A 10,358-nucleotide genomic window follows, 5' to 3' on the forward strand; every position below is an offset into this window, starting at 1 on the left:
TCAATTTAACTGGTGGATCTCCGGCTTTTCAGTGGCCCCCTCAGCCACGCATGCGTGATTGACACACATATGTTGGGCTGTGGCTGGCCGCCTTCCCGCCCTTTATCAGGCAGGCAGGCAGGGTCCAGGAGTCAGGACTGCAGAGAGAGGACTTGAGCAGCCGCCGCCCCTGCAGTGAGGGACCCCTCCAGCTGCCAGCAGCAGCCCCTGCCCACTCCCGCCACCCACAGAAGTACAGGTGAGGTGTGAGGGTGATGGGTGGATGCGAGCGGTGGCAGTGGAGGCCAGGCTGGGCCGGCTCCCTCTTAGCCCCGGCCCGGAGCCACTTCCCCTGGGGCTCAGCAGTCTCTGGTTGGGGGGCCCATCGCTGCCACTGCCACCGCCCAGCGGCACCCACAACAGGAGGGGTGAAGCCGCCGGCCGTCCTTTTCGGAGCAGGGGAACCGGCTCCGGGGCTAAGAAGGAGCCGGCCTGGCCTGCCCTCCACGGCTCCTGCTGAGGCTGACAGGCTGCGTAGGCCCCGTCTCCTAGCAACCGCTGCCGAGATGGGGCCCACGCGGCCTGCTGTCAGCCTCAGCAGGAGCCGTGGAGAGCAGGCCGGGCCGGCTCCTTCTTAGCCCCAGAGCCAGTTCTCCTGCTCCGGAAAGGACGGCCGGTGGCTTCACCCCTCCTGCTGTGAAGGGGGCTCAGCAGACTCTGGCTGGGGGTGCCCATCACGACCGCTGCCGCCCAGCGGCACCCACAGCAGGAGGGGTGAAGCTGCCGGACGTCCTTTTCGGAGCAGGGGAACCGGCTCCGGGGCTAAGGAGCCGGCCCGGCCTGCCCTCCACGGCTCCTGCTGAGGCTGACAGGCTGCGTAGGCCCCGTCTCCTAGCAACCGCTGCCGAGACGGGGCCCACGTGGCCTGCTGTCATCCTCAGCAGGAGCCGTGGAGGGCAGGCCGGGCCGGCTCCTTCTTAGCCCCGGCCCGGAGCCAGATTGGAGCGAACTCAGCGAAGGTATTTGTGGGAGGGTGAAGAAGAGAAAGGGCTGCCTTTATTGTTACAGGTCTTGCGGGACGTCGGCAATTGCAGTGGCTTCGTAAATCTCTAACGTAGTTGAATTCCCTCGGCATAAATCGAATGGAGGGAGAAGCCCAACGTCGTCGTCGCCTTTTTTTTTAAAGTCTTTATCTCACAATCTGAGATGCATTCCTTCCCCCCCCGCCTCTGGGAACTGTTTCCTCAAGGGCGCTTTCATCCTTGCTGTAGCTTGTTCCTTTGTTACTGGTCCCCTGCAGGGGAGAGGGGAGAGAATCCTTGCCGGTTTTGATAGCCCAATTGCTTTACTCTTGGAGCCATGTGACACCCAAACGAAGCTAGCAGGGGCTGGAGCGTTAATAAGGCATCTAGGAGAAGGCGTTTCCTCCTCTCACATTGTGAACCACTGCTTTTAAGTCTCACCCATTCGGGACTCCAGCTGCAAAGCCCTCGATGGACTTTCTCTTTTTCTTTTACAAATCGGGGGTTTTAGAGGATGGGGCTGAATCTCATATTTTATCTGGACAAGTAAGGGTTGCTGGTAATTCAGTTCTCGGCCACACCCTCCCAGACATGGCAATACAGAGATAGTATATAGTCCTTGGTAGGTTTCATCTCTAGACTCACTGGTATCCCACTCCTGAGGTGCTCACTCACAGTCACTCAGTACTCAATTTTACAGCAAGAGGGTTTTTAACTTTCATAGAAAGATACTCTACTTTGCTTCCTTTTAATAGATTGTCACAGGTGGCTTTCTCTGAAGTCAGTTTGGATTGCTCATGGGGGACCTGGTTGCCAGTGCTGGATTTTCTGCTCCCTTTTGTGGAGGGGGAGGAAGAAACACTTACTTAGCTTTAAAAATGTTCAGAGCCAGCTTGAACATATAGGCAGGCTGGGTGACAGCCTAGGGCGGTGATGTCCAAGTGATAGCTGTTGTGACACAGAATGTAACTCTAGCTTCTGAAGTGAATGGAAAGTGTTTTTTAATCTTCTGCAACATCACAGGGCATTCTTTCTGTGTGCAAAAGCACTCTTGCTTCATCCGCCTAGGACAGCAAATCCTGTTCTGAAAGTCATTGCCACAGATCACAGGGCAGGTGCTCAACATCATTCATATGGGAGTGTATAGGACGCTCTAAGGTCCTCAATTGGATGACAAAAAAGGCAGACTTCTATCATTTCAATTATGGTCACAGGCAAAGAGGTTAGTTGTAGTTCAAAGTTGTGATTGAGCATATGGAAGCAGGACATAATAGCCCTTCCAGATCTGCTAAGATGGAGCACAAATGGGTGTATGTAGTCTTGATGTAAAAGCTGAATCCTGGTTCTTTTTTCTCCTCACTCCTGCAGGCAACCAAGGATTTTCTTTTCTTTCTTTTTTTAATAGTTAACGTTGAAGAAAACTGAGAACATTCAAGACTGAAATTTAAATGATAAAAGATAGCAAAGTAAAATAATCAAGGGTGAAATTACAAAGAAGGAAGGCAATTCTGAGGATTTTTCTGCAGCTATCCTCTTCTCTCTGCTCACTGTGCAATATTTTAGAATCACAAGCCGGGATTTTAAAGAACAGTCAATTTCATACCGTTGCGTGTGTCTTCCTTTCTGGGGTGCATGTGTTGAATTGTAGTGGTGATGTTTCTTTGTGCTGTGAGTTGCTTTCAAGAAAGCCGCTTGCCTTGGTAGAGCTATGAAGGGGGTTGCCTTGATCAGACTCATTTCCAGCAGCAGCTTTTTGCTGGGAATCTGGCAGCCCCATAGCAGAATTCAGACAAGGTATGCCGGTAGCGGCATGTGTTGAGTCAGCCTTCTTGGCATTTCAAAGGCAGTTGTTAATAGCTCTCAAAAATCACATTCCAGTTCTGGGAGGTCATCAGCGACGAGCACGGCATTGACCCCACAGGCAGCTATCACGGAGACAGTGACCTGCAGCTAGAGAGGATCAACGTCTACTACAATGAAGCAACTGGTAAACTGGGAGGGGGTGGGGGAGGAAAGCTGGTGATATATTCTGCAAAAATGTTGCACTAGACAGTAGAGGCACTGAGACCATAATGTGGCAAAACACCGTCAAGGCGGTGCCTTTAAGGAGCTATTTAAAACCCTGGTCTCCCAGGTTGTAGCCCAACACCTTAACCACTACAACACACTGGTTCTGTACACCACACCATATACTTACCCAAAATTAACTCCCATCAGCTCCAGTTGTAGTTCAGTGACATCTGGAGGGCTCCCACAGGTTTGCCTCTCCATCAGAGTCCCTGCTCCTTGAGCCCCTGCCAAGTGACATGAGGCAGGGAGTGGCCTTCTTAGTGGTGGCACCCCTGTTTTGGAATAGCCTCCCCAGAGAGGCCCACCCAGACTTTTTAAATAACTCTCAGTGTTTGTTATGTGTTTGTATAATATTCTGTCATCTGAGCTGCAAGTAGTTTTTGTTTTCCTCTATTAGGAAGGAAAATTTATGGTGCATTTTATTGTTTGTTGTACTTTTAACTATTGTGTTGCCATATTTTTAACTTTTGCATTTTATTCTTTATTCTGTGACTCACTCTGTTGTTATGTTCAAGTCGATTTCAACTTATGGTGACCCTATGAATCAGCGACCTCCAAGAGCATCTGTCATGAGCCACCCTGTTCAGATCTTTCAAGTTCAGGACTGTGGTTTCCTTTATGGAATCAATCCATCTCTTGTTTGGCCTTCCTCTTTTTCTACTCCCTTGTGTTTTCCCCAGCATTATTGTCTTTTCTAGTGAATCATGTCTTCTCATGATGTGTCCAAAGTATGATAACCTCAGTTTCATCATTTTAGCTTCTAGTGATAGTTCTGGTTTAATTTGTTCTGACACCCAATTATTTGTCTGTTTTGCCTAGAATGCCCTCCCTTGTCCTTAACATGGCTGCAACCATATCTACTCAGAAGTAAGTCCTATTGAGTTCTGTGGGGCTTAGTTCCTTAATAAGCATGTTTACAGTTGCTGCCTTCAGGGGCATCTATCTGTACTCCCATCTAACATCTCTGCAACACTAAGCTCCTTTATTCCAATAATGGCCTGGCCTGAGGGCACGTCAACCCTTCTTGCCAGAAGCAAGTAAGCTAGATTAAATGTTCCCTAAAGGTGTTGAACTGTGACCTGGCAGACCAGGGTTCGAATCCCCACACAGCCATGAAGCTCACTGGGTGACCTTGGGCCAGTCACTGCCTCTTGGACTCAGAGGAAAGCAATAGTAAACCACCTCTGTCTGAATACTGCTTACCATGGAGACCCTATCTGGGATCAACTTGAAGGCAGTCCATTTCCATTTTGCATCACCCTAAGCTTGTGAGAAAGAATGACCTTGTCACTTCAGATGGACCTAGGAACACCCTATTTTAGGTAAGATTTCTATTTTAATCTCCAGAGAATTTTTTTTGAATGGCATGCTCCAAGCAACTGTGGTTGATACAATGTATCATGCTTAATGATGTCACTAGGGCCCGCCCCATGACATCAGTAGGGACCGCCCCATGACATCACTAGGGCCCACCCTGTGACATCACTAGGGACCACCCATGATGTCACTAGGGACCGCCCCGTGATGTCACTAGGGACCGCCCCATAACGTCACTAGGGACCGCCCCCATTTTCTCAGGTTTTTGAATGGCTCCGACCTGGCAACCCTAATATGGAGACAAAAGGTCTGGACCTTGGATCTGATGGAAAACTGACAAAACAAGTACGTGCATTCAAAAAAGACCAAAACGAAGATGACTTTATTGAAACATGGTTTTGCTTTCTGTCCTATGCAAGCACACATAGCCGAATAATGCATCCACCAGCAACTCATGTACAATTGTGGAGAGGAGTTTTGGGTTAACAATTTGCTATATTAATGAATAACCAGAGTCATATCTCAATGCATTATTGTTGTTGTTGTTGTTGTTGTTGTTGTTGTCTTTATTTATACCCCACCATTTTTCCAAAACTGGAACTCATGGCGGCTTCCAGATAAAAAATACATATAATTAAAAACATACAAAGTTTACATTAAAATAAGATTAAACTATTTCCAATATTAAAACCATATACACATATAGCTAAAATAGTTCAAACTAGTTTAAAAATGATATAATAGACATTAGCAATGCAGCACCCTTCACGCCCTATCCTTAGCCTTCAATTCCAAAAGCTTGTTGGAATAAGAAGGTCTTTGCTTGTCGGTGGAAAGACTGCAAGAAGGGGGTCATTCTTACCTCCCTAGGAAGGGAATTCCAAAGCCTAGGGGCAGCCACCAAGAAGGCTCTCTCACACATAACAGTGTCACACTCCCCCTGTCCTTCTTTAGTTAAAGGTCATTCATCAGGGCAACCAAGGCCGATTCAGTCCCATAACTGGGCCTGAATTGAGACTGGAATGGGTCAAGATAATCTGTTTCATCCAAGAGTACTTGCAGGTGCTACGCCACAATGCTCTCAATCACCTTCCCTAAGAAGGGGGTATTTGCGACTGGTCAGTAGTTATTGCAAACCAATAGGTCTATGGTGGTTTCTTTCAGGAGCGGTCAGATCACCGCCTCTTTCAGGGCAGCTAGAACCACTCCCTCCTGCAACAACATGTTCACCACTCGGTCAAACCCCATCAGCAAGCTTTGATAAGCCAAGAAAGGCAAGGGTTGAGAGGACACATTGCTGGCCACATCGTTGCAAGCACCTTGTCCATGTCATCAGGTGGCATCAACTGAAACTGTTCCCAAGAAGTTGCAGCAGACAATGCACTGGACACCTCACTGGGAACTACAGTAGATGTGTATCGGGCATCAAGATTGCTACGGAGGTGAGCAACTTTACCCTCAAAGTGCCTTGCAAACAATTCACAGTGGTCCTCTGAAGGATCTAAAACTCTATTTCCTGGAGTTGACATCAACAGACCCCTGACAATATGGAGAAGCTCCACTGGATGGCTACTTGAGGATGCGATGGTGGCAGAGAAATGGGTCTTCCTCACCACCCTCATCGCCACACAGTAGGCACGTTTATTATGTTTTACTTGTGCCCAATCAGCTTCACATAGCATCTTTTGCCACTTGTGCTCTAGCCATGACAATGGTCTGACCATGACAATGGGGTGACATCCGCCACCTTATGTCTAGATCACCCCTTCCTCTATCTGGAGCGAAAACCAAGTCAAGGGTGTGCCTTGCCCTATGTGTCAGGCAACTTCAGACAGCCCCATGGTCGTCATGGAGACCATGAAGTCCCAAGCTGGAACACTTGAGGCAGCCTCAGCATGGACATTGAAATCACCCAGCAGTATTGTTCTGGGCTCCTCCAATACCACAGCCAAGACAGCCTCCACCAGCTTGGTCAGAGAAGCTGCTGGGCAGCAGGATGGACAGCACACCAGCAGCAACACTAGTTTTCTATCTCCTTGGCCCACCACTAGGTGCAGGCCTTCACAGCCAGCTCCAAGGCAGAGTGGTTTCCTGGTGACACAGATGGAAGTTCTGTAGACCCCAGCAATTCCTCCACCCCATCCCTGCCGCCTGTGCTGGTGTTGCACTGAGTATCCAGGTGGGCAATGCTGGGTCAGATCAACTTCTCCCAGCTCACCCACCCAGGTCTCAGTAATGTACACCAAAGTGGCACTTTTATATACAATCAAATCATGGATGAGAGTGGTCTTATTGTGTACCGATCTGGCATTAAACAACAACACACACAGGCCAGTGGGCACAACAGATGAGCAATGAGGAACCTATCCACAAGAGGAGTGGGAGTGAGGAACAAGGTACAGATAGCCTTGCCCTCTTCTTCTATGGTAGTTCACCACCTCTCCATGGCTATACCTCCATCTACACATGATCACTGAAATTGGGTTGGCATCACCCATGTTCCTCCTTACTAAGACTCCTCCTAAACACCAGATATAGACACAACAAGAGCCCACCAACAAAACCTACCTGAACCAGTTATCTCAGTCGAGCTCTGAGAAAACTGGGAACAGTCAGACCCACTCAATATCTTTCACTCAGGGCACATCTACTCCCCCCCATCTCATACCCAGGGAGGGCCAGCCTTCTGCCAGTTGCAGACTCTCACTCTGAAGGCATCTGACAACTTTCTGCTATCATTCAGTTCACTGCACAGGATCTCACCCTGTGCAGGAACTACACATGTGTGATATGCCCTCCCCACTACCAATCTCCTCTAGCTTGGTTTTACAAAATAGAAGGGGGTAGTGCCCTCACCCCCAGGACTCCCAAAGGGGAGTCCCTTGAAAAGAATATAGGGATTACTAGAAGCCAACATGGATTTATCAAGAACAAATCCTGCCAGACTAATCTCAATTTTTGATCGGGTAACATCCCTAGTAGAGTGTGGGAATGCTGTGGACATAATATATCTCAACTTCAGCAAACCTTTTGACAAAGTGCCCTATGATATTCTGATTAGCAAGCTAGCTAATGTGGGCTGGATGGAACAACTATCAGGTGGATGTACAGTTGGCTACAGAATCATACTCAAAGTGTGCTTCCCAATTGTTCCTTCTCAAAGTGGGGGGAGGTAATGAGTGGGGTACTGCAGGGCTCAGTCCTGGGCCCAGTACTCTTCAATGTTTTTACTAATGACTTGGATGAGGAGGTGCAGGGAATGCTTATCAAATTTATTTTGCAATTGGGAGGAATTGCTAATAGCCTGGAAGACAGAAACAAAAGAATCTTGATAGGCTGGAACATTGGGCTGAAAACAACAGAATGTAATCAAACAGGGAAAAGGGCAAAGTTCTACATCTAGGGGGGGAATCAATTTCACAGTTATAAGATAGGGGAGACGTGGCTCAGCAATACTACATGTGAGAAGGATCTTGGGGTCGTTGTTGATCACAAGCTGAATGTGATTGCAAAAAAGGCAAAATGCTATTTTAGGGTTAGGCCTCATCTTGAGTACTGCATCAATTTTGGACACCACACTTTAAGAAGGATGCAGACAAACTGGAACTAGTTCAGAGAAGGGCAACAAGGATGATCAGGGGACTGGAAACAAAGCCCAATGAGGACAGACTGAAAGAACTGGGCATGTTTAGTCTTGAAAGAGAATACTGAGGGGAGATATGATAGCACTCTTCAAGTACATGAAAGGTTGTTACAGAGAGGAGGCCCAGGATCTCTTCTCAATCTTCCCAGACATGGACATGGAATAATGGGCTCAAGGTACAGGAAGCCAGATTTTGACTGAATATCAGGAAAACCTTAGAGCGGTATGATAATGGAACCCATTACCTAGGGAGATGGTGGGCTCTCCCAACACTGGAGGCCTTCAAGAGGCAGCTGGACGGCCACCTGTCAGGTATGCTTTATGTTTGATTCCTGCATTTAGCAGGAGGTTAAACTTGATGGCCTTTTAGGCCTCTTCCCACTCTACTATTCTAGTGGGCTGTGGGTGGGGCCAGGCATTTTTTTTTGTAACTCCAAACTGGGTTAATGGGCACTAAACCGTTGACTCAGCCGTTGACTCAGCAACTACTCCCCCCCCCACTTGGCTGAACTAAGGCTGGTCAGGCACCTTATTTGTGTGTGCTAACTGCCACTGTTGGGAGCGCATGCACAGGCAAAGAGTCTGCTTCAGCTGTGTCAGTTGAATTTCCTGATGCATTCACCTCCTGGCATGAGGTGAAGGTGGAGCCCCTGTCACCATTCTGTCTTCCCTCTCAGAGGGAGGAGGGCCATCTGTGGGTGATGCAGGTGCAGGGAGGGGGAAGCTGGGAAACAACCAGCTGGTCAGGTTGATTCTCCACAGGGATATGTGCGGCTCCTGGGGTTGAACTCTCAAAGTCCAGAGCTGGGGCGCCTTCTGGGTCCAACTCCACTCTCGGTCCTTCACCAGCTCGACCATCCCACTCTAAGTCCTCGTCCTCCTCTTCCACTTCATTCTCATCAGTCCACCCCCCTCCCACAGGGCTCACGATATGTAGGGCTTTGATTTAACCCTGCAGTGCTCTTCTCTTTCCAAAGGAAGTTTGTGATGAGCCCACCCATACTGCTATTAAACAGAAAATGGATTTTTACCAGTATCCCCTGTGCTACCTCCACAGGGTTTAGAATCATATATAGGGAGACTCCTTCTCTTGTGCTAAACAAGGCATTTATTAGGTTAGAGTTATGGAACTCTAGAGGTCTGTCTCTATGCTCCCTTAGCCTTACAGTAACTTCCTGTCAGGTGACATCACCCGTCTCTTTAATTGGTTAGTTAGTTTTCCCTCCAAAACCTGCTTCAGTTTGTTTCAGTCATCAGTGGAGCTAGCAGCAGGCCTAGTAGCTCCAGAGGACAACACTCCTTTTTTTACCTCTCTCAGAAGTATTTCTCTGCCAGAATTGCCTCTTCCAGAAGCTGTCTCTCTCAGAAGTTACCTCTCCTCCATTGAATTCTACCTCTTCAACAATCCTACAATTACCTGCGATCAACCTTCATCATCATCACCATCCTCAGTTCACCATCCCCAGAGACTGTACGCTTTCTTTGAAGTTTCTGTATACCTTTGTGTTTTCTGGTTTAATAAAATAGTTCTGATTAAAAGAAAGATTGAGTTGACTGTCTGGCAAAGTGGGTTTCAGAACCACGGGCTGAGAACATTCCCCATTTGTGCTTTGCTGGCAAAATCAGTTTATCCAGCAATAGACATGCAAATAGGAAGATTAGGAATGGGAATGAGGCTGGAAAAAATCTTTCTCTGCGATCTTGGGTAGCTTCTGCCAAAGTAAAAAGGTAAAGGTAAAGGCGTCCCCGCACTTATAGTGCGAGTCGTTTCCGACTCTTAGGGTGACGTCTTGCGACATTTACTATGCAGACCGTATATATGGGGTGGGATTGCTAGTTCCTTCCCCGGTCTTTCTTTACCCTCCAGCATATGCCGGGTACTCATTTTACTGACCACAGATGGATGGAAGGCTGAGTGGATTTCGACCCCTTTTACCGGAGATTCAACTTCCTCCTTCCGTTGGAATCGAACTCTGGCCGTGAGCAGAGCTTTGGCTGCATTACTGCCGCTTACCACTCTGCGCCACAGAGGGTCAATTCTGCCAAAGTAGACAACATTTATTATGATGGCTCCATACTCTGACTCAGTAAAGCATGGGTGGGGAATCTCAGCTGGAGGGGTCAAGTGTGGCCCTCCCAGTTCCTCTATCTGTCCCTCTGTACTCTCCACAGGCCACAGACCTCTCTCCAGCCATGTCTTCTACTGGTCTTGCGTTGAGTCCTTCTTGAGTGGTTTTGCCTGGCTGGAATGTGCCCCAGAACTCTGATCATGATTCTTGCTTGCCTGGATGGAGGGAGGGAGGGAGGATAGAGAGGGGTGTGTGAGT

The sequence above is a fragment of the Rhineura floridana genome, chromosome 3 (genome assembly GCF_030035675.1).
Source record: "Rhineura floridana isolate rRhiFlo1 chromosome 3, rRhiFlo1.hap2, whole genome shotgun sequence".
NCBI classification, from domain to species: domain Eukaryota; kingdom Metazoa; phylum Chordata; class Lepidosauria; order Squamata; family Rhineuridae; genus Rhineura; species Rhineura floridana.